The sequence below is a fragment of the Rhea americana genome, unplaced genomic scaffold, assembly GCF_003343005.1.
Source record: "Rhea americana isolate MKP2758 unplaced genomic scaffold, rheAme1 scaffold_59, whole genome shotgun sequence".
Classification (NCBI taxonomy): Eukaryota; Metazoa; Chordata; class Aves; order Rheiformes; family Rheidae; genus Rhea; species Rhea americana.
In genome coordinates this window covers 4,272,511-4,290,463 of record NW_028186745.1, presented here as the reverse complement: position 1 = coordinate 4,290,463, position 17,953 = coordinate 4,272,511, and positions in this window count along the sequence as shown.

The following is a 17,953-nucleotide window of genomic DNA, read 5'->3' as shown; positions in this document are numbered from 1 at the left end:
AGCTTTTGGTGTCTTTCTGTGGTTGTGGAGACTAGAAAAATAACAATTTCTTTAACAAAAAGCTTGGCACTGCTGAGAATGCCTAATCAGAACATGTAAATTCCTGTGAAGTTTGTAAGGATAATGAAAAAGGAGAAGGAAAAACAAGACTGGAATCTGTCTGTAAGTAGAACACGTAGAACAATGAACAATACATCGAAGAATTTGTAAAATGCTGCATAGAAAAGGGTAAGTCATATAAAGATGACTTTATCAATCAGAAACTTGTTTCACATTATAGAAGAATACGGTGAGTTTGTCTGAGAAACATTGTAATGACCTTAAATTTCAACATTTTAAAAATCATTCTGAAATTTTATCATAAATAGCAAAAGCGTTTAGGCTATGTCCCTGAAAGAGCTGAAAACAATTGCTTCGTGCCATGCACTCACTTTGACAGTTGCTGTTATCAGTTCTTGGCATTGCAAGGAATTTAGTGTCCTGAAAACCAAATACCCAGTATGACTTCTGATAATACAAGTAAATTTTAATGAGCTGAAAATTAAGAATCCAATTGGAAATAAAACTTGCTGTACTGTTCTTCCCTATACCATACCCACAAATTCACTGAAATACTGGAACAACCTGAGAAGTTCGTTGTTGTCTGTACATTTTTCGTAACATCTTGTCTTAACGTAAGTGTTCAACACATTACTATAAAGCTGGCTTATTTCATCCGCATTTCAGAAGAAAGGCTCCATAATTTGACTGTGGAAGGGTGAAGCACGTTTGTGCACACGCAAGACGGAGCTCTCTGCAGTCTCTCTCAGCTGTGAATTTCTTCTGCTTGTGTGTAGGTGCATCTATATCGCTCTATATAGTTGTATAGAGCGCATGCGTGTGCGTTGCATGTTTGATAGTGGAATTATGAACTGCTGGTTCTGCGCTGTATAATATGAGCTGTGGTCTTACAATCCTGAATACAAGGCTGCGCTCATGGCCAGTGAGAGATTCATATGGAAAGAGAGAGAGGGAACAGCTTGCAGGATTTCCCCCCTGCCTCCCGCTCTGGGATAGATGAATAACTCTTGTAAGGAACGATATAACCAGAGACCCTTTATTTTTAACCTTCACCAAGTAATTGGAGTTCTGAACATTTACCTTTCTTTTCAGTGCTGAATTTACTACCTTATTTATATTAAAACCATTCTACTACACAAGTGCACACACACATTCCATATTTGCAGATGCAGACACTAATGGAAGCTGTTGCTGTAGTTGGTTTTTGTGACAAGTGTTAATTTAAATTGCTTCCATGGAAAATGAGTGTAAAGGTATTACCACTGACTTCTTTGAAAGAATTCCATAACAACTTTGGCGTTATCATAAGCACACTTTTTTCGTGTTTCAGACAGCAACATAAAAGTAAGAAAATGAAAACAGTGTTCTAGCTTCACTGCAAATGAAACTCATTCCTTATCAGAATAGCCAAAAACTTTAAGTACAACTTACTGGAAAGGTCATCCTAAGGCTCCATTTAAAAACTAGTATTTAAACCAGATGTTGCTTAAAAATATCACTAGAGAAATCCAGCAGAATATGATTTCTTCTGCAGCAGTAAAATAGAAAATATTTGAGCAGTATTGGTCAACAACAGAAATATATTTAATTTTTAAAAGCTAACTGCTAATTTTATTAGAACTCTAACATTTACAATTACCACTGTAATTGGTTACATAATTATTAGCTGGCTGGAAATTAAATTTGGTTTTGTGTGTTTATCCTTTTAACTTCCAATTTATACAGAAGCAACTAATCACTATAAGAAGTAATAAGAAAAAATTGTTTAAAGCTTAAGGACCTTAATCCACTGTGCTACATGTCTTCTGTCACTGTTTTTATTTCTGAAGTAAGTGAAGTGCTTTATTTGTTTTAATAAAATCTTAGCCTTGAAACCTCCAGATACATTTTATAGTCACTAATACTGAATATATTTTGATGTCTTTTGACATATTCTTGATCCTTAATATTGGGTATCATTAAGGACATTGAAATAACTCTGTTAATACTACTTCTTTAAATAATAGCTCTCCAAGAATATTTTGAGTAACACTATATTAGGCCTACTATAATAAAATATATCCTCCAAAATAGCCAACTATTTTGATGGGAAGCAGTGTAGCAGTGAGGAAGGAATTGAAATRAATTCAGTGGATTAGTTTCTATGCAAAAACATCCTTTGCATTCCTAGTTTCATGCTAGAAAAAAATATAATCTTATGCAATTATAAATATGTACTTGATGTAGCAAATAGTCATTTAGAGATAGATTTATCAAATCCCTCAACAAGTAAAAGCTTCTATTTTGGTACATAAATGAATGATCTGATTTTCTGGAATGCTGGCAGCTGCCAGTTTTCAATAGAAGCCCTTACAAAATTGAGGGAAAAAATGAATAATTCCTTTACTGTTCATATACCCTGAACTGGAGACACATAACACGAGCAATCTTTAAACCTACTCCACACTGAAATGGGTAAGAAAACTTCCACAGAATTTACTTGGATATGAACTGGATCTTTAACAATTACCGGTTATTAACTTTTTATGAACAGTCCCATCTGTAGAGTCATCTTTTTATACCTCTCTACTTTATATCTGTAACATGACTTTCATATCTACTTTCCACAATCTAACTGTTGTGTGTAGCTGAAATATGTGATAGGTCATACTCATCTCTGATGTCCCAATTAATCGGATGAATCTCAACTGGTCAGAATGCAGGAGATCAACAAAAGAATAGGCAATAACAAATTTTTGTGCATCATTTTGTACACAATTTTTCGTCTGTATCAATGGACATAACTATGTTCACTACTTCAAAAATAAGGTACCGCCTTTAYCACTTAGACTCTAGTCTTTGCATCTATAGAAATTTCCCATGGGCTTCCTCACCTCCTTTTCCTAACTCTTCCTCATCATCCAAACCCCAAATCTGGTGTGGTTGGAGGTGTCAGTGCACAGGAACACCTCCTATTGTGTTTAACCTAATTAGCTTAGATAATAAAATCAATGAATAAACAAGAAATAGTGGCATGGCTTTTACCCTGAGCAGTGAAAACTGAGCCTGTCAAGAGGATCTTTGGGGTTCTTGAACAGCTGGACYTGAAAGTTGTAGTACGAAATATCTTATGCCAAATTTACATGTGCAGTGATCACATGTATGTGAAGATACACAGGCTCTTGCTGCTCTTGTCCAGCTTACCTCCCCTTTGCACTTGCTCTTCATCTCTCCCTGTAGGCTTTCTCCTCCATGTAAAGGGAATTCTTTCATTTCAATGGGTATTTTAATGATTTCTTTTGCTGTTTCTGGAGGGGACTGTTTTGACAATTTTTTGTTTTTACGGTGTTTTGGAGGATATAATTGAGTAATCCATGAGAGAAGAGTTGTCCTCAGGGTTTGTGTGCAGGCTAGAGTTAAGAGGGTTTTTTTYAGACAGCTAATGTGATATAGCACAGCTTTCTTTCTAAGAGTTTGTAGTGAGAATTTTTCACATCTTTTAAGAGTTCAGCAGGAGCTACAGTACTTTGGAAGCTATGGCTAATAATGGATAGTGGCAATTTTATGGATTATTTAGACAACTCCTAATCACGTTGGTCAAGAAGGACCTGATTCCACTCAGTAGGGAGTTCAGAATTTTATGTTTTGACACTCTCTATAAAATTAGAGAAGCATTTCTTATCTTGGAGATTTTTAAAGTACATGATGTTTGGGTGATACTTGGGTGGAAAAGTATTTTTGGATTGTTTTCATATCTGAATTGATTAAAGTTTTGAAAGCACCCAGGTGCAACTGCGAGTCATGAGGAGTTTCATAGCAACCTGCTCATCGASTTGGTGCCACAGTTTGCCCTCACTGGCTCAGAAGCCAAGCCCAAAGCGAGAGATTATCTCAGCTCTTCATTTATGTGGGTCATTTTGTGCTTGTCTAGTTTTGTTAATAAAGGTCTGAGTGTGTAGCACTGCTAAAGTATGGGGGCTGCCCTGAGGTGCTAAGCTGAAATAGTGCTTTCTTTCTACAGGGGAAGAGTGTTCTACATCATAAAGCTCTAATTAAGCAAGAGTAGTAAATAAGGTTTCAAATTGCAGTAGTAAATCCCTTCTGTTAAGATCAGGGGAGGTTAACTTTCCAATCATTCAATTTACTTCCATGACATCTGGGTAGTAAATACAATACGTTAGTACCTAATGACGATGGCAAATCATCTCAGCTGAAACAGAGCAAATAGTTTACTTTCTTTTCACATATAACATCTCAAAAGGATGTTTACTGCTTTACCTCAAAAGTAAAAAGTAGTTCTTTGGAGAAACATCTGAAAATTTATTCAAAATGCGTAATGATCCCTAACAACATATGAAGACTGCTTAACTTTTCTCTGCCAAAATATTTTTCAGTTAATTATACAATAAGAACTTTGGTCACTGCATTTTTCATAGCATTTTTGTGGCATAAAATGTGTGAACTGCATCCACCTTTGGATTACCGAACCAGAGATAAATAAGGTGGTCTCTCAGCATGGTTTGGTGTATTTATTCTCATTAGATATTTATCACACACCTCAGGTGGCCACAGTTCAATCTGTATTCTGTGAAAGGCATTTAAAAGGCAGAATTGTAAACATGTAAGATAAAGCTAGAGAGTATCAACCAATACATCTAATTTTCAATGCCCAATATTCTAACATAAGCCAAGTATTTGGGGGTTTGTATGACTTTTTTTGGGGGGGGAATTTATTTTTTAATCCTAAAGTATGATTCTAAAMCAGTTATTAACACAGAAAAGGAAAAGTTGTTATGCATATCCACATAGTCATGACTAGTATTATTTCAAAATACTTCCTTAAGCATTAAAAAAAAGACCCAAGAAAATCAGAAATCCTTCAAAAAAAGTATGCTAAGTGATAATTGTTAGCCGCATGCTAACCTGTTCTAGTTTCTCATGTAAAATACGTTTGTGAAAAAAACTTTTAGAATAATGTAATATTTTTTGACACGAGTACCCTTGTGGGGATGATGACAGTGACTGACCATTCATTTACATTAGAAGCTTATTTACAAGACAGAAAAATGTGGTTTTCACAACTGTTTCAAAGGCATAAATTTAAACTTGTATCTTGAGACAGTATGTCACTAGGCCCAGTTATAAACATTCCTAAAGATGTAACATGTTAAGTGTTTAGAATGGATTCATATAGATTTCTTGGGCATCTTGTTCCAATACTTGGTGAATGATCTATATACTTGGCAAAAGTATGTGTACTAGATTAATGGMATCTGTGATAGGACAGAGTTTTAAGACTAGAAATTTTGAGTCCAAAGAGTGTTTGAATGTAACATTATAAGAAAACTATATTGAGAATGACAAATCCAGATTTGAGACACTTTCTGTACATTCTTTTTCAGGAGGTGGCTTTAGGAACATCTCTCTAAGTAATGGCTTTTGGGTGATACTGAGATGTAATTTGTGTTCTGTTCTAGGTTCTTTATAAATTTAGATGCTGTGTTGCTTGAAGGTCTAGTGCTCTGGAAAAGTGATAAGATCTATAACATCCTAGGAAATCAGTGCCAACTACAGCTTTGTACTTACAGGTGTTTATAACAGCAGAAATGAGGAAGTTTCCTAAGACTATAAAGTTTTGACAAGGTTAGACTTAAGTTTGTTTCTAGCTGTAAAAGATAGARCATATATGAAYTTTTAAAATAATTTTTGCCTTGAGACACCCCTCAATAATTTTATTTCATGTGATAAACAGAGCTAAATTACAATAATTTTTAACACAAAATAAAAATTTAAATATGTTTAGGCTTTAAAATTAAACAAATCTTGATTTCTTTCACCAGTTTGGTAACATTTTGAATGTTTTCATTCAGTCTCTAATACCTTTTGCTATTGTGACCATATAAATAAATTTGACAAGTTCGTTTTTAACCCCATTTCATTTTTCATTTCCTTTTTTTCATGCTCCCCTTTTTCTTTTCTTTAACATTTAAATCACCTTCTTTAAAATATCTAGTTACAAAAGGAAAGAGAAGTGTCWGGCATTTCATAACTCCAAAACCAAACTGCACTAGACAAGATTATCTTTTCATGGAATAATCCTGTCAATAAAATCTCATCTTTTTCAGTCATTGCATTGTTACAAATATGTCTCATTATTTTTTAATAGCTTTGATTAAGTTTACCACAATTCTGTACCAAATACTTGCACTTTTTGAAAGAAGCTGGTTAAATTCCTCTCACTGACAGGTAATGGAGGCATTTTTTGTTTGTTCAGTGGGACAGCTATAGGTTGTTAGCTATTATATAAATATAACTGAGTCATAYTGATTCTACTTCACTCAGTAAAGGATTATGGTTTCACAAGACCTGTTTGTTTTATTCTTCTTGTATCAGAATAAATAACAGAAACAGCATTCTCTCTCTCCTACAAAGGCAGTTATGCCTATGAAAAAGTAGCCATTAAAAAAAAAAAAAAAAAAAAAAAAGAAAGAAAAAAACCCACCTCTTTTCTTGGAAATCTCTCTTTCATAAGCTGGGCTCTCAAAGCGTTATTGTAGACCATGGTTAGGATTGGGAAAGGAAATAACAGGGGAGTGAGAGGAGCATGTTTGACCTATGCCCTGAGTGCTGCAATGAAGGGGTACAGGCTCTTTAGGAAGGACAGGCCAGGAAAGTGAGGAGGGGGAGATGTCCTATCTGTGACAGCACAGTGGGAATGCATGGAGCTCTGCTGAGTGTGTGAAGAGCCASCTGAGAGCTTATGGGTCAGGGTTAGAGGGCAGGCCAACATGGACAATGTCTTTGTGAGTGTCTGCTGTAGACCACCTGGTCAGGTAGAAGAAGTAGATAAGGTCTTCCTCAGACATCACAAAGAAGCCTCATGTTCACAGGCTATGATCTTCATGGGGACTTGTACCTCCCTGATATCTGCTGGAGGGACACAACAGCAGGACACTAGCAATCCAGGAGGTTTCTRAAGTGCACTGATGACAGCTTCCTAACTCACATGACTGAGAAGCCAACAAGAAGAGGTGCTCTTCTGGACCTTCTGCCTGCAAGCAAGGAAGGAAGGACTAGTCRAAGTTGTGAAGGTTGGGGGTAGCCTTGGCTGCAGCGACCATGAGATGGTGGAGTTCAGGTTTGTGAGAGGAGGAAGAAAGACCAAAARCAGTATCCCAACCCTGGACTTCAGGGTTTGGCCTGCTCAGGGATCTGCCAGGAAGAATCCCATGCTAGATGGTCCTGGAGAGAAGAAAAGTGAGAGCTGGTTGTTATTTAAAGATCACCTCCTCCAAGCTCAAGAATGGTCCATCCCAACAAGCCAGAAATCCTGCAAAGGTTGCAGGAGGCCTGCATGGATGAACAAGAAGCTTGTGGCAAAACTCAAACATAAAAAGGTGTACAGGAAGTGGAGGCAGGGGCAGGTGACTCAGGAGGAACACAGGGGCGTGCAGGGATGGGGGTTAGGAAAGCCAAAGCCCACCTGAGGTTTAACTTGGCAAGGGACAAGAAGGGCTTCTGCAGGTACAGCAGCAGCAAAAGGAAGGTTGGCGAAAATGTGGACATGCTGCTGAATGGGGCATGGGCACTCATGACAAGARACACAGAAAAGGCTGAGGTACTCATTGCCTTCTTTGCTTCAGTGTTTACTGATAGAACTTTCCTCCAGCAGTCCAGGCCCCTGGGGCATGAAAGGAAGTCTCGGGSAAGGAAGAGTTTTCTTTGATGTAGGAGGACCAGATTAGGGAACACTTAAACTAGATATACACAAGTYCATGGGCCTTGGTGGGATGCACCCCTCAGATGATGATGTGCTGAGGGAGCTGGCCAATGTCATAGAAAACCACTCTTAATGATCTTTGAAAGGCTGTGGTGATCTGGGAAGGTTMCTGAGGACTGGAAGAAAGCAAATGTCRCTGCTGTCTTCAAGAAGGAGAATTYGAGGAACTATGGGCCAGTCAGCTTTATCTCAATCCTTGGGCAGAYGGCTGAGCAATTAAGCTTGGACAGCATTTCTAGATACATGACATCTAGGTGATTGGGAGTAGTCACCATGAATTTATGAAGTGGAAATTGTGCTTAATCACCCTCCTTTTGTAAGGAGATGTCTGGCTTGGTAGATGAGGGGAGGGCAGTGCATGTTGTTTACTGTGGCTTCAGTCAGGCTTTTGACACTGTTTGCCATAAATATCCTCATAGACAAACTGGGCTGGGTGAAGGCTGGGCTAGATAAGTGGATGGTGAGAGGGACTGAAAACTGTCTGAACTGCTAGGCTCAGAGAGTTGTGTTCAACACCATGAAATCCAGCTAGAGACTAGTCACTATGGTGTCAGGGTAATGTTCTCCAGGTATTGATACTGGGGCCAATCCTGTTTAACGCTAATGGCCTGGGTGAAGGGACAGAGTGCACCTTCAGTAGATTTGCTGATGATACAAAACTGAGATGAGTGGCTGAAACACCAGAGGGCTGTGCTGCCATTCAGAGGGACTTCAACAGGCTGGAGAGATGGGTAGAGAGGAGCTCCTGAAGTTCGACAAAAGGAAGTGCAAAGTCTTGCATCTGAGTAGGAATGTCCTTGTGGACACCAAATTGGACACAAGCCAGTAATGTGCCTTTGTGGTAAAGAAAGGTCCATGGTATCCTGTGCTGCATTAAGAAATATGTTGCCAGTAGGTCGAGGGAGGTGATTCATTGCTGGTGAGGCCACATCTGAATTACTGGGTCCAGGCCTGGGCTCCTCAGTACGAGAGAGACCTGAATATATTGGAGTGAGTCCAGCAAAGGGCCATGAAGATGGTGAAGGGACTGAAGCATCCATCTCATAGGAGAGACTGAGAGAGCTGGGACTGCTCACCTTGGAGGAAAGGCTCCAGGGGATCTTATCAATGTGTATAAATACCTGATGGTGTAAAAAGAATGGGACCAGATTCCTCTCAGTGGTGCACAGTGACAGGATGAGAAGCAATGGGTACAAACCAAAACATGGGAAGTTCTCCTTAAACAGGAGAGGAGAGGGAGAGGAGAGGAGAGGGAGAGGGAAAGGAAAGCACTTTTACTGCAAGGATGACTGAGAACTGGACCTGGTTACCCAGAGAGGTTGTGGAGGCTCTGTCCTTGGAGGTATTCAGAACTCAGCTGTATACAGCCCTGAGTGACCTGCTGTAAGTGACCCTGCTTGAGCAGGGAGGGTCAGACCAGATGAYCTACAGAGGTGCCTGCCAACCCCAACTTTTCTGTGATTCAATGAGACACCTCGGCACAGACGTCCCGCACAGGGTGTGCTTTCRTTAGAAGTATGTTCAGAAGTAATTTGAAATAGGTTAGACAACATAGCAATATGAAAGCCTCAGACCATGGAACTGATACAGAAGTATATTTGCTGTCTAGTTCAGCCTTTATCAGCTGTATCAAATTTAAGATAAATTCTAAAACAGTCTTCTGAAAATTGTTTAGATCTCTGGCAATAAAATTCTTTATCGTTGTTCAGAAATACTTCTGTAACTTTGGGGTTTAATTTCATGGCTTAATTAAATTACAAAAGATTGTGATAGACATTTCTGAGAACACACAGGTTTTTTTTAAAAAATCTGCTATTTATTGCTTAYTTCTAATCTGCTACGTGTCACTGAAAGTAAATTTTCTCTTTTCTCTCTTTCTCTAGTGCTTTCTTGAGTTCAGTTTTGGTTTAATCAAGTTAAAAAAACTGTGTTTTTACTAATCCAACTGAACTACCATGTTAGACTGCATGGATCTCTAATGTAGCTATTTAGGATTGGGGCAGGGCTGGGGAAAATCCGAATCCTCTGTTGTGAAGGGCTTGATGGCAGTAGACTTCCTTAAGTCTTTCTTGAAAGAAACGAGCACATGCCTTACATGATGCAGAATACTGTAACCGTCTGCTAGAGGGTTAAGAAAACTAATTGATATGTTATRTCCAGATTCTAGATAGACATATTTTACTAAATCACAGCTTTATTAATACTGAAGGCACCATGGCACAAAATATTTCTCTAGTTTCTAAAATTTGTCTATAGACACTAAACTTTTCATATATATTCTCTGACCCATCACATACGTATTGACTTACATCAAAGTAAGGACTACCATGAAGACACTGGGTTCTGTGTAGACCAACTTACCAGGCTTCTTCATTCATCTGAAAAATTCRCCTTGAGAAATATGATAAATTAGACTATAGCGAACTGCATGTTGCTGTTACTGGTTGCTTCCTTACCTGATATAGCTGTATGGTATACACTTGAGAGATCAGTTGATATAAGGTTAATGTAATTTAATAGCATCTGCTTTTCAATTTTTCAGTATAATTACATAGTGATTGTTCTTGTGTTTTTTTCTTGTTTTTTGGAACATAATTTACCTAAAGGAAAAGGACGGCTAATTATGTGCTATAAGACACACTGGTTATTAAAACTTATAATAATTGAATCGAAACTACACTGTAGTTGTTTTCAGAAAACAGGGGAGTTGATCTGATTTTGAGGTAAYTTTAGGTATTTATAAAGTCATTATGCACTATCTGACTTGTCAAAAGAAAATTCTAACTGGGTAGTTGTCATCATATGGGTATATTTCTTCTCTTGGTGGCATTTGACAAGCCATCCTTCTTTAACATTCTTTATCAATAATTGGATTTTTTTTAATTGATAAGTGAATAAGATACTAACAGGACAAGCTATTAATACTGAACAATTTAGATGATTTTATAAAATCAAATAAATAATGCTAGAATATACACGATGAATTAATTAGATGAATTAAACTTCATTTTTATGATGCTTCACATACCATATATATAAAAAAAAATCCTAAGAAAGGATGAAAAATAAAAAGGGTATTATGGTAGGTAGCCACCTGAAGATGTAATTGATCCTTAAGCACATTCAAATGCTCCTAATGGAATGTAACATATACATATGGAACAAACAAATATTTAAATCAYTTCTGTTGTTCTTCATTATTGGGAAAATTGAAGTCAAAACTGGGTGCTTTTCTAAATGTAGATACTATGTCTCAGAGTTAACTCTAGAAAGTTTAAAGTTAAGTGTGTTAGACTAGACATCTGCAATTTTTTTTGTTTCATGACTAACAATACATGCCATTGTGTTGTGATTTGCGATATACTTGCAGTATTGCATCACTATTTGATAAAATATCTTCCAATTTTCTAGAAAGTGGCTTCAAAAGTCTTTTATGCTAACAGAGAAAACTTGTTGCCAAATAATAAAAGGAATGTGCTAAAATAACTTTATTGAAGAAATAGAATGTACTTCTCTTCTTGGCATCTTCAACCTATTCTATAAAGTGCATATGCTAATATTAAGAAGACAAAAGCAACTGGTATGATGACCTCCTGTGAGCTGTTGGTTTGGTTATCTCCCATAAAATGTTTGCTTTTGGGCTATGTCTAAATAATTGAGAATTGGTTTACTAGGCTGTATTTCGCWGAATGATTAACTGTGGGAGTTATCTTATCTGTATTTGGCATATGTAAATGTTACCTCATGAAAATAACTTGCCAACAAGCTCCTAGTGTATTAAAAAGAATATGAGATGACATTAAACAGCAACACCACTCGAAAATACAGTTTGGTCATATTTTGATTTTTTTTTTTTAAGTAATAAAGACATGACGGAAAAGAGAAGGAAAAGGAAGGMAAAGAAAAGTGGAAAGCAATAAAAATTGTGGAAATTATGAAAGACATTCCTTGGATAGTCATCTCGTTTTAAAATATTCATAAATGAGGAAGTTGTCTGTTTCATTTGCCATGCCTTATGTTGCACAGTGATTTTCATTCCTATGTGATCAAATTGTTTTCTTTAGATGACACAGAGCATCTGATTGAAAAAAGAAAAAAGATAAAATAGATTTTAGGCTGTTGTAGAAGTAAGCTAGGAATATCTGCTTCTCGCTGACAACTGCCAGCTGACACTGTTTATAATTGCATATAGGTCTATATCTTGGAGCATTAGCTAGAATATTACAAGAAGCAAGATCTGGTGCAGAAAGGAGAAGAATATAACATAGTCAATTTAATAACTTCATTCCATTTTTGTTCTAAAAAAAATACACTTATAACTTTTTTCTTCCCTGTGAGAATAATACAATATTACCARAATATATTTATCTGTAACCTCACAAATATACCTAACCTTTATCTTTTAGAGTTAGAGCTTCCAAATCATACTTGTAAAGATACTTTTATGGATTTATTGCGTAATTATATTTGTAATACTAAGTTATTTTGATTACCAATTTTCATATAGTCTTTTTACAAATATTTTTGTTAAGATCATTGAGTTTCTTACATATGCATAGAGATACACACACATACACGTATTTACATTTAGAATAAGATCTACCATTAGTCACTTAATCTAACATGTGCTTGAGAAATGAATAATGTATATGCAAATTACATGCAACTATTTCCGAGATTTTAATTTTAATTCTTTATCAGACAGATTTATTGTCAGTTCAATTTATATTAAAATATTTTAATCTGCTGACATGGGATATAGCTAGATTCTATTATAGATTATGTTTCCATAAAGTTTCTGTTATTAAGCATAATAAGTTAGACTTTGGGTTGCATTTTCGTTCTTGGCTTTGGGACCACTTAACTCTTAGATAGCTGTCTCTTTGTATTTACATATCTAAACTCTGGACTGAATCCCCATGTTAAATGTTGTTTGAAAATTGACATTTCTGAAAGAATTTTTAAASAAAAATATTTGCTAACCTATATGATGAATATAATTCAATAAACAGTAATGATATCGTAATAAACCGGGGCTTTGAATCTCAAGTACCGAGAAAGCTAGCCTAATTGGCTTCTGAACTTCCCATGCTCCCACTCCTTCCCTGTGTGCATGGGCACAGGCAGGTGTTATGCCTGTCACGTTGCCCTCTCCAGATTTCAGGTTTCTTTGGGGCAATAAAGTCCACCAGTATCTTCTTTGCTTTCCTCCACACGTTTGTTTTCTATTGRTGAACTATTTGACCCATTTAGAGGATAATAGGCAAAAATTCAAAAACAATGAAGGTCTCATGTTTTTGTTACACTGCTGGTGAACAACTTGTTTGAATCTCCTGTCTTTCTGTCAAGTGATCTTTTTCTGTCATGTCAAACCATTTTGTTGGTTTGTGTATCATGTTTCTCATTAGCTTGATTGGGATCCCGGGGAGAAATGTTCTGAGCCCTTCCAAAATCATAAAGCAGCTCATGAGTTGCTGCTAACCAAACAGCTTGCTTTTAGACCRTCTGGTCATGTTTAGAAATGGACAATTGTCTTCTAGCCTTTTTTTTTTCATGTTGTTGGCCTGTAATACCATTTGGGAAGTGGTGTGATTATGTTATTAAAGGAAACCTCTAGCTTTGTTACGGAAGCAAATGTTACAGTGGTTATAGCTCTTGGTGCTTATTTGAGACCTACTAGCACATTTGACAGGTAGACTCAGAAATTAGGAAGTTTAAATAGTAATAAACAATTGCATTACTCTCTGCCTCTTATTTAGTGGAAGAGATAGAGGAATTTTCTTTCTTATTAAGCCTAACTTCATTGATAACTTTTTTTTAAAAGAATAAAAATTCTCTTCTTAATTTAACARTAACAAATTTGGTACTTTTATTTCTTTATAGAATCATAGAATCCGTAAGGTTGGAAGGGACCTCTGGAGATCATCTAGTCCAACCTCCCCGCTCAGCAGGGTCACCTAGAGCATGGTAGACAGGGTTGCATCCAGGCAGGCCTTGAACATCTCCAGAGAAGGAGACTCCACAACCTCTCTGGGCAACCTGGTCCAGTGCTCCGTCACTCTCACAGGGAAGAAATTCCCCCTCACRGTCAGGCAGAACTTCCTGTGCTTCAATTTCTGCCCATTGSCTCTTGTCYTGTCAYABRGRAYAACTGDRAAGAGTTTGTCCCCATCCCCTTGACACCCTCCCTTCAGGTACTTGTACACATTGATAAAATTCCACCTCAGTCTTCTTGTAGTATATTCTAAAGCACAATTCTGTCATTTCTAGTAGGGAGTATATTCAAGATGTGATTTTACCTTAAAATTAGCTGTAGAAATATCATCATGTATTTTCAAATATTGGAAATAGCATCTAGAGATGATATATAATTTCATTTTGTATTTTGATTTTTTCTTGCTGCTCCAGGATTCAGAAGTGAACCCAAGTGAAGCTTAATTTTTGTCATTACAAAGCAACATATATTTATCAAAGCAAATGAATGAATTTCATCTGCTTAATTAAAAAAAAGGTATGTTAAAGRAGACAATTTTTTAGAAGCGTGGGGGAAGTATCTTTTTTTCCTCTCCCATTTCTAGCTATTGCTATTTGTTTCTGATAGAGAGATTGAGCTCCTTTATCCATATTAAAAATASAGTAAAATAATCCAGCGCTCTAGTCTTACTTATTGCAATTTTTGTTCTTTAATAATAAAGTAAAACTTTTTCTGCTGAGTTTTCAGAACAGTGTGCCCAGTAGACCATATAGTCTCAAGGTTTTGTTCTTTATCTATTTTCTTATCTCAAAGAATCTAGTTCAAGGTGTCCCTCTGGCATTCAGATTGCAAGGTTTTCTCAGCTGTCTGGAAAAAGTTACCTTCTCTGATCTGATAAGTGGAGGTGTATATATGATAGAGCTCTTGCTACAGGGCTTAGTCTTATGACTCTGTGATCAGAATTACTGTGCCTATATTTATATAAATTGTCTATCTTTTTAAGCATGTCTTGTGAAATTCCACTTTCCATATTGGCTTTCTAAGATTTGCAATTGTCATCTTCACTCAAAATGGCAGGGAAAAGAGTCATCTATAAATTACTTTTGTATACAAGCTGAGAAGGTAGAAAGAGCGAGGGAGACTATATTATCAAGTACTTCAGAAAATACACAGACATTGCTTAATTAGGACTATGTGGTCATACATAGAGAAGATCTAAGAGTGTTAACAYGGAGCTAGTGGCATCAGTGTCAGGGCCTGGATGTGAAATCAAATGGTTAATCACATATGATATCTGGATTTACTCTACAAAGAAGTTATCAGAATATCCAGGAGAAAGATGATACCGCAGGAAAAATCCAATATATTTGGAAAATCCTGTTGTGCAGCATTGATTTCAGTAGGAACCATGAAATCTGATACAGYGCTGGCCTGCTCGCTCTTGGACTGGGAAAGGCACCCCCAAGTTAGATGCCTCCAGCAGCTCATTTCCACAAGAAACGTGGCAGCCTGCCCAGCACGCAAGCAGGCTCCAGCTCCAGCATGCTAAGGCTGAGGGTATCCTGGGGTCCCCGGCCATGTGCATCTGCAGTTTTCCCAAGTTTCAGAGCAATGCCGGAGCCTGCTGTGTCAGATAGCAGATCCCTGCTRGCTGTGTCATCCGCTGGCTGGCATCAAAGGTGGCTCCATGATTTTGCATGTCCTTCAAACTCTTTTAGTTCTCTAGGCTACTTAGCTGAGGAACAGGCAGCAGATCTATTTTTTGAGCTGCTCACTTTTCTAACGTGCTTCCGAAACAGAAGGCCCAGTAATGTTTTAACCTGCTTATCACAGAAAAATAGATTAAAATAAAATAAAAATAAATATTAATTTCTCCTTTTTTTACCACATCTTTCCAGTAAAACTTGGAGAAAGCTGATGAAAATATGTTCGTGGATTTTCCTGCCCCACAAAAAAGAAAAAATCTTTATTAGTTTCTTAGAGTTTGATTAAGTGTGCACTGTATCTGTGATGATCCTGGAGAAAACATAGAAGGAGCTTCAACTTTTCCTCTCTGATGCTGTTGATTTTGCAGAATAAAAATACATCCATGTTTACTAAAATTTAGCCACAGCTTTTCTTTTAATAGCAATTTTCTGTAAGATCTTGTGAACAAAACTTGTAGAGTTTTTAAAATACAAAACATTGGTATTCTTTCTCTGGTGGTTTTTTGATCCATAATGGTTTTAGTCTATAAAGTGTTGATAGTCTGTTTTCATACCTTTAGAAATAAGGAGCAGTTTCATTTGAAGAGCAGTGTTTGTGATTTTCTCAAAATAGTAGCTATCATCACTGTACTACATTCAGATGTTTTTCACTGTAAAGAGTAATACCGTCCTCGTGCATTAGAACACATGCATCCACCATATTCAAGAGTTTATATCTTTTGGTCATCATTTTTGTAATGCTACGTGAGCTGCTAATGCATCCTACAGCTTAAAATACAAGTTAGGCATGTACTATAAGGTCCACTTGGATATCATTAAAATACTACCTTCACTTTCCTTTCCAAAATTATTGTGATAGGACCTCCTGTATGTTCAGCAATCTGAGAAGTTATCCGCATCCACGTGTGCAGTGTAACAAATTTTATTTGTCTATGTCTATAAGTAAAACAGTGAAAGCCCAACGCCTTTATTGCCAACTTCAATTTTACTCTTTTTCATTTAATTAGAGGGCTTTAGCATTGGTCACTTTGCCTTACATAATGTTTCATAATTCCTATTAAATCTAGAGTGATATGGAATTTGTTCTATGTTCTAAAGGAAATAAAGATAATTATAAAACCTGCAACATAAGTATTCTCCCCTTTTTGAGGATCAAATCACGTTTGGTTAAAAATCTGTGGAGAAATTTATTTTTTGTATTCAAATGTCAAATTCAGTCTCCAGATGACTTCTCTAACAGAAAGCTGAAAATCTGAGAATGTTAAAAAAGCTACAGTTGAAGCACTGAGAAGTCAAAACAGCATTCTAGGATTCTTGTTTCAAAGAAGACATTTTTAAACCACTACTAATCTGTTTTCATTGTTGTCATGTTCCCCTAAGCCTTTTTTCTTCAACTTCAGTAATACTAATGATTGATCAATCATGATTTCTCTGTGTGAGTATTAAGTAACATTGTTCTTACTATGCTGAACACCAAATCTGTGGTAAGCTAATTCTGATGCAACAAGGCATAGTATTCTTTTTTTTCCCCCAGATGACAAAAAAGAAAAAAATGTAATCAAAATGTTTTCATCTTAAGAACTCCTGTGCCATCATTAGTAGCTATGATACAGACCAAACTATAATGTCAGCTTTGAAACTCGGGTCTTTGAAAAAAGATTTTTCCATGTGCTCACAACAGTGTTATAGGTAGCACTACTGCCTTGCAGCTACATCACACATTACAGATTATATATGATTTTTTTTTCTAAATCTTTCTTGGCAAAAAGTGGTTGTAACCTCCATATTTACATTTTCTCCATAAACAGATATATACAATGTGAAAATGGTAATCTTTTCTGCATGCAAGAAGGCTTTTTGTGCCTGCTTAGGAATATAAACCAATGATGTTTATGAATTAGTTCTTAAAGTTCACTCTATTATGAGTGTCATAAAGASCAAAGACCAAATGTTACTCCGAATACATGGTAATACAAAACAGATGCTATAGTACCATAGAGGGCTATGCTTCAAATTCGCTTTAATTGCTCCTGAGTGCACCTTTCTAATGACAGATTTTGTTTTCTTCTCCTTATTCTGAGTAGAAGCCATGCCATCTAGCCACTTTAAAATGCATCATTGGGCTGAAATCTAGCTATTTTTAAAACCCATTAGTCTAACAGGCCAAATCAGCTTTGGCCCRTTGACCTTCAAAAAATAAATGTGTCATGAGACAATTTCCCCCCCAAAAAAAGAAAATTCCAGATTTTCCAAGATAAAGTATTGTCTGTTCYATTTTTCCGTTACCCAAAGATACGTAACCTATGGAATGAAGAAGTTAAAATAGAAAGCATTGAATATTTAGTCTTATCTCAAATATAATTCTTATTGCCTGCTTTTGACAGTTCCTTTTAGCCCAATTAACTTCATCTCTTTTGGGGCTAGACTGACTTTCTCTTGCAATATGCTGTTTGT